Genomic DNA, 13141 nt, shown 5'->3' on the forward strand with positions numbered 1-13141 from the left:
GTGTGCTTCTGACACTGGCCATCATGGTACTGGAGACAGTAATACCTGGAAACAGTGGTGAAGCCCTGGAATCCTTGATCCAATTCTGTATGTGTGCTCATCTTTATATTTTTTAAATCAATTGGTATAATTGTATGACTAGACAACACTATCTGTTAGATAAAGCTTGGTGTAGCTGTAGTTTAACGTTATTTTTTTTAGTATTCCATTAACTGCAGAAGAAAAACTGAAACTAAGCCTCTCTTCTCTTAGTGTACTGATGGTAGTTTTTTCCTTCCTCCAGCTGTTCAGCTATTTCCAGTAACAAGTTGACCATTTTCTTCTTTTTATTAAAGCGATGCTCTCTGTCATGCTCATTCCATGCCCCATTCCCTAAATATTTAGATCAGCTGAAGCCACAGGAAAAATGATGGATTCCCCTTCCAAGTGCTCCAGCTGGGATGTCACTCCACGACCAAATTCAACTGTTCTGAGAAAAGCACCCGTAGCACAATGCATACAGAACCAGAGCCACTTAATTTCTAGCTCTTGTCTATTAATAACGGGTTTGGGAATTGTTGGACCTGAAATGAGGAACAGGCCCTCTAATGACCATTTTAGTAGCAAAATTTCATGTTAATGTTTATAGTTCAGACTCCAGATTTGTGTTCCTTGTAATTTTATAAGGGTAAGATATGAAAACATAAGTAGATTCTATGTGTGGGAGGAATTTCTCTGTTTTTTTCTAGGAAGTAAAAGTTCGCATAGATTAAAATCCTTCTACTTGCGGTATTTTTGAAGCCTATATATATATGTTTGTAAAAACCATAAACAAATACCACCATTTGAGAGCTAGATGCTTAGTAAATGAACACGTCAGAACTTGCTCTCCAGTAGTATGTGCAGTCTTGTGGTTTTAGGAAAAGGATCACAATCTCCACTTACAGTAGTTTTTGGGGTTGGATGGTTGTTTTGGTCTTCAGAGGAATTAGTGCAGATATTTCTCTTTTTTTTTTTTTCCATTATTGGTAACAGAGATCCTGTCCTTAGTTCACAGTGAATTCCAAAGCCAGTATCAACTTTCAGAAAAATTCACCTTGACAGATTACCAGTATTTTCACTAAAAAGTAGTTTTGTCCTTTCAAAAGTATACAAGACCTGTATGTCGTATGCAAATATACCTCGTATTGCAAATCTCTTATGCAGAATGATATTCAAATTCAGTGGATTTTGAAAATACCAGAACTGTGTGTAGCCCCAGACATTTCACAAGCTAACAGTCACTTGGGCACGAGGTGCTTCTGGATGTGTATAAAGGTCTTCAACTGATCTTCAGCTGTGTACAAAGATTTCTTTTCCTACAAAACAAGAAATGACTGTTTCATTGTATTTTGAATGTTTGGTACTTTCCATTTATTTTCAGTGTAATGTAATAGCAGTAACTCAGAGTTTAGCTTTTAAGAGAACAGTGTTCTTCACAAGATTAATGCAAGGGATATTACTAACCTGTCTCCTTTGGTGCCTACAGTCACATTTTACCTCCATGTTAATAACACCTTCAGTGTTAATGTAACAAACAACATGCTGGTAAAATGGTAACGTTTAGGAAGGTGTCCTTAAGCTACACAACTTTCCTTCTTAGACAGAGTAGATATTAATATGAGTCATCTTTAATAACAGTTGACAGAAGCCTTTTTGTCACATAGTGAATTGCCAAACCTTAGAACTCCTGTGTGCCTAAGAGCACTGAAATGAGTATTTAGAATTCTCTCCAGATCAACAGCAATATCAAATGTTTTCTAGGGGAGTTTATTTATGTGGCTGCTTGTGAGGTGAGCTTTATGTGTAAGTAATTATTGGCGTGGTGTTCTTTTGTCTCTAAACTTTCTTAATTTTAAAACATAATACTCTGTTGCAGCTGTATGGTGCAATTTTCTTCAGCAATGATATTTGTCATTCAGCATCGTGTTCCCAAATCCTCCACTGCTGACTTGCTCTCTCGTGCAGATCAGCAATGGCTTACTTCATTAATGTCACAGCTACTTTTTTCTGCTTCCCCAAGCATCTCGTTCACGTAAACCAAAGCGCAGTTGAGATACCTGGGCTGGGGGAATGTCTCTCTCCTTTCATTACCAAGCTACCCATAAAACAAGGCAGAGCAGACACGCAGAGTGCTTCACAGAATGGAGGAGGAATACGGGGACTGTTTCAGAGCGTTGTTATTCTGTACAAGACCACAGCATGACACAGAGTGAGCATATGTGGGATATCTCTTCCTGACCTTTTACATGATAGTGTGGTGGGGCAAAGCGCAGCAGCCAGTAACCAAATTCTGCTGGCAGAGTCTTCTTGCAGCTTTGAGTGTTTTCAGGTTATTTACAAATGTTAGAAACCACGATATGGATATGGGATGAGTGTTAACATCCCTCCCCAAATGAAAGCAAGTGTTTTGGAAAAAGTGAAATCACTAGAAGATATGAAAGGCAGGTGCCCATCTCATAACTTCAGTAAGAAGGCAGTTGATATGACAGAATATAAAAAAGGATATCCACTGAACCGAATATAATGCAATTCAGCCATAGGTTAAAGAAAGGTCATTTTTTTGCCTTGTTGGCTGGAAAGAGACAGCAGAGCCCTAACATATAATTGTGTTGTGTGACAGTAAAAGGAGCCTTTTGGTACTTTGGGAAAAGAAAGTGACATTTTTCTTGCTCATGAAAGAAACAGAGCTTCACATTAAAAGTGCACTACAGTGCTCCCAATGTAAATAGAATTAACATGAGCACAGTTGTTATCCACACAACATCCCTAAGGAAAAATGATTCACCAAGACAACAGCACATCCTAATATTGAGGCAGGGATAATAATTCTGATTTTTTTTTAAGTGCAGCTAGTATAGATATATTTACAGGTGTGTGTGCATATACATATGTGTAAATGCAACAGACAAGAGCCTCATATTTCAGTTTCATCCTGCTATTTCTTTCTCCTTCCTGTGATTTTTTTTTTTTTTTTTTCAGCTGAAGAAAGGGAGATGAGCTGGATGGGGAGTCATTGCACAAGCTCTAAGGAGAATGTATTCTTGCCAAGTGCTTTAGCAGGGTGCTCATAGTGACAGTAATGTATAGGGTACGTGATGCAAGGGCTTAAGCAGAAGACAGTTTTGAGAATTTATTCAAAAAAATGAAGTGTGGCACAGTTTCATGTCTCCTAACTTATGTACCCAGGTAGGGTTGTAGTCATCCTGGTCTGCCTTGGTAGTCATTGGGGTTACAGAGGCTATTGATGTCTTTGAGGGTTCATCTTCCAGCATCTAAACAGGAGAGTAGGACCACTTGATTTCTTAGACACCTCTGTTTAGTTTCTTGTTTAGTAGGAAGAATCACTTGCAGTGAACTCCCATCTACTTTTGAATGGAAATTGGTTATTGCAGAGTACCAGTTTCCAAAAAATTTGTCTGCTTCAGTCCCTCTTGTAGTATTCTTGAGAAGACTATTGTTCACAGTGGTGCCCAACACATGGGCAAACAGGAATACAGGAATTGGCCAGTAACTCCTCATTGAAATGTGTTTTGTTTTTTTTTTTTTTGTTTTTTTTTTAATCCTGTCTAAGAGGTCCTACTGAGAAGGTGCTTTATGTAGTAATGGTTTACTAAATACAGCAACCACTTGTTTCTAAGAAATATTTTTGAGTAGATATTATTATTTTTCTAGTGAGGTAAGGATTATTTAAAATATATTAAAACTTGCATGTGCTTCAGTGCAGTTGCTAAAGTTCTTGGGCTTTTTCATACATAATTGAATACATTCATGTTCAACATTGAACCTCTGTCTGAATTTGTATGGTATTTTTGTATCTATCTAAAATGTTTTCCCTTGTATGGAATTGTACATTAGTGTGGAACTAAATGGCCAAGTCCCTTATAAAGCCATAACAAACATGGCTGAATCCCAATGTCTGTCTTCTCTCTTCCACCATGAGGGAAAGCATACATGAAAAGAAAATAATTAGCTTACCTAAATTAGCTCTACCAACAGGAAATAAATAAAATATAATTTAAGATTTCAGAAGTTGATTTTAAAAATAGCCAAGAAGATTTCAATTGCAATTTACCATGTTAGAATTGTTTAAATGTACAATCAGTGCCTACCTGTTAGTGTATTTTTTCAGAAGAGTTGCTACATTTTATGTGAAAAATGCTCCCAAAGATGTAGGCAAGAGGCTACTTGTAATGAGAGTGCGAAAACTGCCCATGATGCTAATACTTAGAATATGTAAAAATGGGAATAACGCTTAAACAATAGAGGAAATCATTTCCTGTTCTAAAGGCCAAATAAAAGAAGGTCCTGGCATAAAAGACTACTATTCCACAAACACACTCGAGGCATAATTATTTTTAGTCTGTCACATTTCCTTATGTGGGTGAGCCTTTAGGCATAAAGCTAGGGAATATTACCACTCTTCAGTGCCAGCACAACCTGCACTGTCTTTGTGGAGTGCTAAAGAAAACGATATAATCAATTTGCGAAAACGGTAAGGTTGTGGATGGAGAACTTACCTTTAAATTAATCTCTGCCAAGAAGGCTTCCACAGCCTGGTAAAAATGGATAGATGCATAATATACTTCCAGTTTGCACTACAGAAGACTCTTGGTACTTGCAGGAGAAATTTCTAGCAAACATCCATTACAAAGGAGTCTCTATTGAAATGAGAACAAAGGTTCCACTAGAAAGATCTCTGAGGATTCAGATGTACCTTTTCATAGGTGACATGCTGATACAAGCCAGTTCTCGAGGGGTTGCATCAAGGCATAAATCAGCAGTAATTTCAACCCTGCAAGATCATAGCACTATCATGAACAGAAAGAAAATCAATCTGACACCAGCTCAAATAATAGCAGTTCTGGGAGTCACAGTATATAGTACAAGTCCATTGGGAGGGTCTGCTTGTCAGAACAATGGCACTTGAAGACACTGAATACTTTGACAGACATCAAAGCAGGAAGAAAAGGAACAGTAAGATCAGTTCTCCGGCATGATGGTGTCAGGCACGCAAATAGCAACCTGAGTGATACTTCAGATGAAGGTGATGCAGATGTTGGTCTTGTGGTCAGGGAGTCACCGGGTCTTCTTGCAAAAAGTACTTCAAATGCCTGAAAAGCCTTGTAAGTTTCAACTTTGTAGGTGATGTCAAAACTGCATAATAATTGATGGTATTTCTTCCTAGAGTTAGAAGAGCACAAGTTAAGAGAACTAAGTATTTAGGAAAAGACCGAAAAGTTCACTTTCTATGTGTAGTGAATAATGGTGGCTTCATAAAAGTTCTTACGCACTGCCCTGGTAACTTGTTTGAATATCTGTATACTTGCAAGACATTGATCTATAGATCATATGCCTACTGTAAGTACACCAACATTTTGAGCCTGTACTGGAAACAAACATGTTGCTGAATCAGTGCTGCTTCTAGAAATCCTAGAAGTTGTTATGTAGCAAAAATAAATGACCCTGAAAAGATTATCAATCTAAATAGGAACAAGCCACAGCAAAGCTAGCAAATACTAGAGAGATTTTTATAATATTTAAGGTAGCGTGTGTCATTAGCAATATTCAACGGGAGGTGGTGAGCTGGTGTCATCTTTTCATTTCAGAGATTTTTTGTTAGGTGGGTTTTTTTGTTTTTGCACGTGGAAAAGAAAATTGTTAAACCCCCCTGAGATCTACCAGAACATCTAGTGATACCTTTCTTAGACAGGAGAACGAAATCTTAAGAATAATGCCATAAAAAAAAAAAAAATCAACCAAGAAAATTCCCTTTTTGTGACTTTGTTCAGTGTGATGTCAACTGATCAAAGCTTTTGTCTCATCAAGTGTGATGCTACTTAGACTTGTTCTTATGCTTTGATAGTCCATAAATATTCTGGTGAATAAGTCCAGTTTGTTTAATGAAGACTTCTTCCTTTATTCTAATTAGAAACAGGAAAAGTGAAAACGTAGACAAAATTGTCAGCTGAATGTTTTTTAAATGCCATTGCTGAGGCATCATAGTATCAGTGACAATCTAATACTTGAACTGTTTTTCAGATGTTCCATGGTATTGATGTGTTGTAAATTATTCTCACGTGCTAACCTTATTGTGCTACGAAATTTAAATTGGTATCTCAAAAAATTAATAATATCTAAATGGAACATGTTATTTTCCATTTTTGTAATCTCTGAGCTACTAAATTGGATTTTAAAAATTACATTGCTGCTAATTAGGTCTTACTGGGTCTTCTTAATTAAGCACACAGTTGGAAAAGAGACATAGCAATAATTATCTCAATTTGATGGCTATACAATTTGCATTATCAACAAATAGCCAAAGCACAATTCAATTTTCTTGTCACATATAAATGAATACAATACTTGCTACATGTTGACGTATTTTAAAACAGCATATCTTCCAAAGGACAATACCTGCTTACTACTAGATGAAATAAAGATTTCATTTTTCCTACTTGCATATACATAACTACGTGTACACCCCACCTTGTTGTATTATATTGTTAGATAAATGATAGCACTTACATATATATGTATATATATACACACACACATATACATATAAAAACATTGTGGTATTGTTTACCTCAAGTTCAGAAGAGGTTCAAGATTAAATTGGATTTTCCTAGAATAACTCAGTTATTAAATGGAGTCTTGTAATTTTAGGTTTTTTCAATGCAAAGTTAATGGTTTTGACACCAAAACAGTAATCATAATGGTGGACAGCAACCTGAGCTTCCATTGACAAGCATTTTAATGCTTCATCTGAATATATTTAGTACAAAGAATCATATATATTGGAAACATCCTGTACAATGGGAGGAAGCTTAGTTGTTCCAGGCATACTTGAAGGTGAGGGGGAACATCCCCTTCTTCAGCTCTATTCTCTTTTTATAATGTCTTACTAAGAAAATACGGTTTTGACCATATATCCTCCCTGAAGTACAAAATGCTTTTTGAGATCCATACAGGAATATTGGTCATGTAATCTCAACCTACAGTCTGATATAGGCTAAATTTTCTTTGCCTCTTTCCTTATATTTGCCCCTTTCCCTGCCGTGCAGTTAAGAATTAAGTTGCAAAGGCATTAGATAATGTTCTCATGTACAAAATCTGTAGATATCAAGCACTTGTCTAGTTTTACTTAAGACCAGACTTCTTGTTCTGCAGGATTCCTAGTTGAAGCTTCAAGATGCTGCGATACTTTTCATAGTGTTTTCCTTATTTGAAATTAAAAATTCACACCAGGAGTTATCCTGCAATGTACTCAAGAATTGTATTTCCTAAAGTATAGTTCTTCAGAAAGATTTAGAGTTCAGGAGATATTCTCAACCCCTCCAGAATGTGTCACCCGAAATCATGGATGTACTTTGTCACACAGCAGTAGAGTTTGATCTTTTGTGCTTGAACCTCCATTACTTATGCTCACTAACATCAAATGATGGGTTTCCACAAGAAAACATTAGGGAGTTGTGTGGATTTTAGTCAGTGGCAATTCTCCAAGTAAAGTGAAGGGCATGTGTTGGCCGAGAATTCGGTATCACAGTTGAGTAGCTGATACAACGTATGTTTTTCAGTTCACTTTCAGTCTTGCCATATGTCACAAAATACTGCAACAACCTGACTTTCTTCACAATTTTATTCTGCAGTGATTTCTCTCTGAAACTTTGGATAAAATGGGCAACACTTTGAATTACTTTGTTAACTAGAATTAAATTAGACTTTGACTAACTTTAAATTAAGATAATTAAATGTGAAAATGAACCTTATTCCACTTGCATCTATCACAATAACAGATACAAATGTATGGGCAAATGTAATCCATCCATAGGTTAAAACAGCACATCCTCTAAGGAGTGTGTTAAACCCATCGTGTGTCTGTGAAAACTGCATTTGCGTTTACATATCTGATTTAGAAAGATATGTAAAAACCCGTACTCTCGCATTGTTTTATCTGTACATCTATTCTTCTCAAGATGTAAGCAGACTATGTAGTCCGCTTGCAGGAGTAACGCGATGTCTCAATATTTCACAGTCTCGCTCATACACAGAGAAATACTGGGCACGTAGTACCTAGCGATCCATACTTCATTTTGTCATCTTCACACATCTTTTGATGTGTTGATATTTTATGATCCACAGAAATGTTCATGTGAGTTTCGGGTGCTGCTTGGTTTTTTAAAAATTCTCAGTTTCTTCAGTCAGTCTTTTAGGGATTGCTTTCAATTACCCTTTCTTGATTTTAGTATGACTTTTTTTCTTTCCAGTGGAAAGTATTATCTGCTTCCATACTGCCAACTTAAGCAGACTTTCCATATTTCTTCATAGTGCTATCTAATTCCATTCATCATCTAGAAACATAATTTGTTCCTGCTTTACTGCTGCTTAAATGTTTTAGCTGGTATCTTTCTCTCTGTGTATAACTGTTCTGTAAAACAGAGAACTTCAAGGATGACAAAAGAAACTTCCTTTGTTTATAATATCTAAACAAATATTTGAGGATATAGTTTTGAAAGTAAGTACAAGGTCAGAATTTTTTTTACCGTGTTTTTTTTCCCTTCTTGGTATTGCATTTCTCAAAGGTTTAAATCAAGAGTGTTTGTTTTGTTTTGCCTTTCATATTTTACAGTTTTGTATTTCAGAGAAGACTTGCAGAATAAAGGTACTATTGCCTTCAGCAATCCAGAGCTGAAATACCTGCTTAGTAGTTCATTTTCAGAAACCAGTGGTCTGAAAAGGTAATAAGCAAATGGTAACTTTCAGATAAGGGTATATGTTGAAAGAAAAGAAATACAGAAGAGAATTGAGCAAACGTGGAACTGAGGTTTGTAGCTGATTGAACGGCCCTCTGAGAATGAAAAAACGGAATTACAGGAGGCTGCCTTCGGAATTTAGGTTTTGAATATATGCGAACAAGGACTGTTGCCTGGTTATATTTTAGCATCATAACTGCAATTACACTTTAATTCTGTGTAGTTTGATATATCTGAGTATTGGACATAATGCTTAGTTGAGGCCAAAAAAGGTTACAGTTCATCATGTTTTCACTCTTTACACTTCAGGAAGAACCTGTCCAGCTGCATGATAGTCGTTATCATCTGTGTCCTGAGCTCTCTAAATAAGTCTGGACTTACTGGTAACCAACTGGGTATGCCACTGGTGTTGATGGGGTTGACGGTCGGTAATCGATATGAAAATTTGCTCCTGAAATGGGCACCCTATCAGAGCAGCCTGATAAGAATTTGTATGAAACACTATTAAAGTGACCTGATTTCTGTGGCATCACTGCATTTAAGTACGGAGCTTCTAGGCGGTGTAAATGTATACAGTGAGTTTTCTTACAAAATAGCTGTTGATTAGTATGTGCACTGTAAACAGCCTCATCACAGCTTTTCCCATCAGCCACAGTTACCCTAACGTTATTGTGTTTCAGAGCAAGGAGGATTCTGATCTAAGCAGAACATGAAAGTTAGGTGGTTGATGTAAGAGGGGTTTGATGCAAGTGAAAAGTGAAAATAGTTTCTATTAACATGTACAATATGCATTTAGAAATTTGCATAAAACATACGTGAAAATTATAAATCTATATACATATCTATATTAGTTCCATTGTTTAAAAAGTGGTGTTTTCCCATCTCACAGAGCTTTTTGACTCTTTTTGAATTTGCGAAAGTGTTTCATCGTGAATTTAAATGATTAGTTGTGTATCCTCCGACAAATGTAACTGTGAACTGTATATGGTATGTATTTTAAAGTATGGTTGAGAATTACTTGCTATTCAAATGCCTAAATATATATTTCATATATTTATCTATTTAGATGTATAATAAATGTGTACTATTTATATTTTTCATAATATTTTTTGTTAAATATTTTGTGAAACCGTTCAAAGACAGAACAGTGATGGAAAGGTGAAAAAAGCGCTGTGCTTTGTGAGGAGAGCATTAAGACACTTAGACAAAGGTCACTTACAGGAACTGTAAGCTTTTATGAGACTTTATCATTTTGCTGACAAGGTCAACTCGATATTGATCGTCTGGGTATTTTGTTTAGTTACTTGGAGGCCGGTTATTTGAAGAAACCTGTGTAAACATCCAGGCAATATTCTTTATACTCATGCCCTATTCCAGCATTTTGGGTTGTTTGTGTTGTCTTTTTCCAAGCAAAATATGAAATAAGGTTAAAGTATTTTTCTATGAGTCTATTTGATTGACAGTGTTTAAATTCAAGTTATCATAACATACCATCATTTGTTAAATATAACTGAATCTCTTACTGTAGAAAAGCTTGAAGATTTGATCTGCTTTTTATTGTGTGTTACTGATTCATAAAAGCATTTTTTGTTGAAAAACTTTATGAAGTATTTTTCCAGTTCTTGCAAATGATTTATCACCTGCTTTTGTATCAGGCCAGGTAGCTGTGGGTTTATGAGACATTAATGCCCTAAGCAAAAATAAAAGGAAGAACAAGTTTAGTCCGTGTGTGAAAGGAAGTCGAAGTTTTACTGTGACAATTGACCCTCTCGTGCTCTATCTCCAGCCCTTATGTGAGCCAGCAGCGCCACTGCGTTTTAGACGGTGTTAGCAAAATTGGGGTGGGAAGGGAAGAGATAGCCAGGTAAGCTGAAGATTTTCTTCCTTCAGGTGATGAATGAGTAGGCAAGTCGGGATCTGTCTGCGGTACATCTGTGTCTGCATCCTTCTGCCATAAAGGGTGTAAAAATCCATGTTAAGTCTTCTTGGTCTTGTGCAATATGCACTGAAGTCGGCGAGTATTGCAGCCTGGTGCTTCGTGGCTTGGTGGACGGTGTTGGACTGTGAAAATCCAAGCTGTGGCTTCACACAACGCGTGCCAGACCTTTGCATCCCTGCAGCTGGAAATGTGGGCATGTGTGGCAATGGCAGGAGGCAGCAGCAGAGTCCCTGAGCTGGGGGAATGTGGTGCTAAGGTTGTGGTATTCATGAGTTGATTGTGTTTTTTAATCATTCTTGCCATTTAATAACAAGGAATACTAAAATTACAGCTTTTAAGGGGATATTTCATGGACCTTTTACATTGATTTAGATTTGAGAAAATACACATCCTCACACATGAGATAGATGGCACATATGAAAGAACTGTGAAAGAGAAGACCTGGAATATCTAACAAATTGCATACATTAAATGATTTGTTCTGTCTGGTGCCTTAGTTAACATCACTAAATACGTTTCTGATACAAACTGTTCTCACGAAAAGTGAAGACTGATTATTAAACCTTATTTTAAAAGAATAAAAACGAATCTTTGTTAAGATGTTAAGTAGTTGGTTTTCCACAGCCTAAGTTTTACAGGTCTCTGTGCAGCCTAATAAATTTTTGTTACTTGTTTGGAAAAAAAGAAAAGTAATTATTGAAACGTCCTGTAAAACAGATGTGCAGTGAGGTTGTCTTTTAGGAGGAACTTCTGTGGTTTTGTTGTGTTTTGTTTTGGTTTTTTTTTTCTGTGAGTCAAGGTGCATAAGTATACTAATAATTTTTCCACTAATGAGATAAATTTGTTGGGTTCATTGTTTTGCACTTTTGAAAGCAGGATGTACCATGTGCATCTGAGGCTGCTTGCACTTGTTGCCTTCATGCCAAAATTTATTTCTTGTCTCCTGCATCTTCTTAGTAGAGGCCCTTAATTCCTCCTCATTTTCCTCTGGCTTCTATAGCATTGTCTCCATTTGTTCTGTCAGACAGGATATATAGGAAAGCTTTTTCCTGTCAGTAACCATTTCCACGGAGTCATCAGGTAATCTTTTAAGCTAACCCTGTGCTTGTAAGTCACAGCACCTTTGAGTTCTTCTGTTGCAGACCATTAAAGCAGCTCATAAAATAAGTACTTGACTTCTTAGGCAATAATAGGCAATGTTGGCAAATAACAGTAAATTATTTAGGCAAATAGCTTTTGAGAAGCAAATAGTGCTTATTAGTAACTTGTCTACAGAAGCATCTTAACACCAACTTGATACGGTGCGATCAATCCAGAGCACAAAAACTTGTGTTCATTGCTGAAGCCCCACGACACACTTGTCAGCTCGCCTTGGTCTCTGCAGACAGACAGCTCCTTAGGCTTTTTAGTTCTCTCTCTCTTAAGAGTTTTTTATTGACTTGGGCACTTCCAAGCCCACTTTGTTGAGTCGGAGATGTGAACAGCCTTTTCTTTGTTTTTCTTTAATGCTAGAGCTCTTTATCCAGGTGCTCTATTTTATTTGTTTCTGCAGAGCTCTTCCATCTTGGGTTAAAAAATTAGATAAAACTCCCTGAGATTTTTGTATTTCAAGCAAAGATGTGTCTTTAGGCTCTTCTCCAGATAGCGTCCTGAAACGTGAGGAAGGGAAGACATACATACATTGCGTGATGTTACTTCTACTGTAGTAGTCTGTGCCCCTTCTTGCCATCCCTCCAAGGGTTTTGTGGACCTGGAGTTTCTTTTTCCGTTACTATTTTAGAAGCCTTGTTCCCCCTTCCTGCCATATGCAGTGTTTTCCACTCTTGCTCAGGAAGGTGGTCCTTTCAAAAGCATTGGGAGGACACACAAGCAGGACGTGAGGTTTTGCTATGCTGGAAGACAGTGACAGCTACCATCAGTTTTTTGTCAAAAATTCAGACAATTTCAGAAGTTGCAGTCGTCGCCTCTGACAAGAAGTGCTTTCTGTGGTTTATTTTATGTTTACCTTTTGTGTGGTTTTTCTTGTTGCTTTTGGAGTTTCATATTGTATGCTCACAGTTGGCAATGTGCAGGGTTAAAAGCCCTTGTTGCAGATGGGAAATGGGCTGATATCAAACTGGGTATTAAACTTATTTCCCTCTGCTGTGGACATTAAAATCATTAAGAAGCTCTGAGCAATTGCTTTTTTAATTAAGCAACATCTCTTTTAACTTCTATGTTTTAGGTCTTCTAGCAACAATGTTTACAGATGCCTTTTTTGTTACATTTTTTTTCTAGGTTAATAGCATCTGTTAATCTAAAAAAAACCCCAAACAAACAACAACCCAAACTTATTTGAACCATGCTGCTCCAAAAGGTGTGCTGTAACCCCTGTTATTTGATTGCAGAGTTTACCTTAAAATTAATGATGGAAACAGCTTCATGAAGG

General features: G+C 36.8%; 1 protein-coding gene across 7 annotated transcripts in view; it reads left to right on the top strand.

Moving 5' to 3' along the window:
• Positions 1-13141, top strand: part of TENM1 (teneurin transmembrane protein 1) — a 995213-nt gene that overhangs the window by 730107 nt on the left and 251965 nt on the right. The window lies entirely within an intron of this gene.

The sequence above is a fragment of the Larus michahellis genome, chromosome 9 (genome assembly GCF_964199755.1).
Source record: "Larus michahellis chromosome 9, bLarMic1.1, whole genome shotgun sequence".
Classification (NCBI taxonomy): Eukaryota; Metazoa; Chordata; class Aves; order Charadriiformes; family Laridae; genus Larus; species Larus michahellis.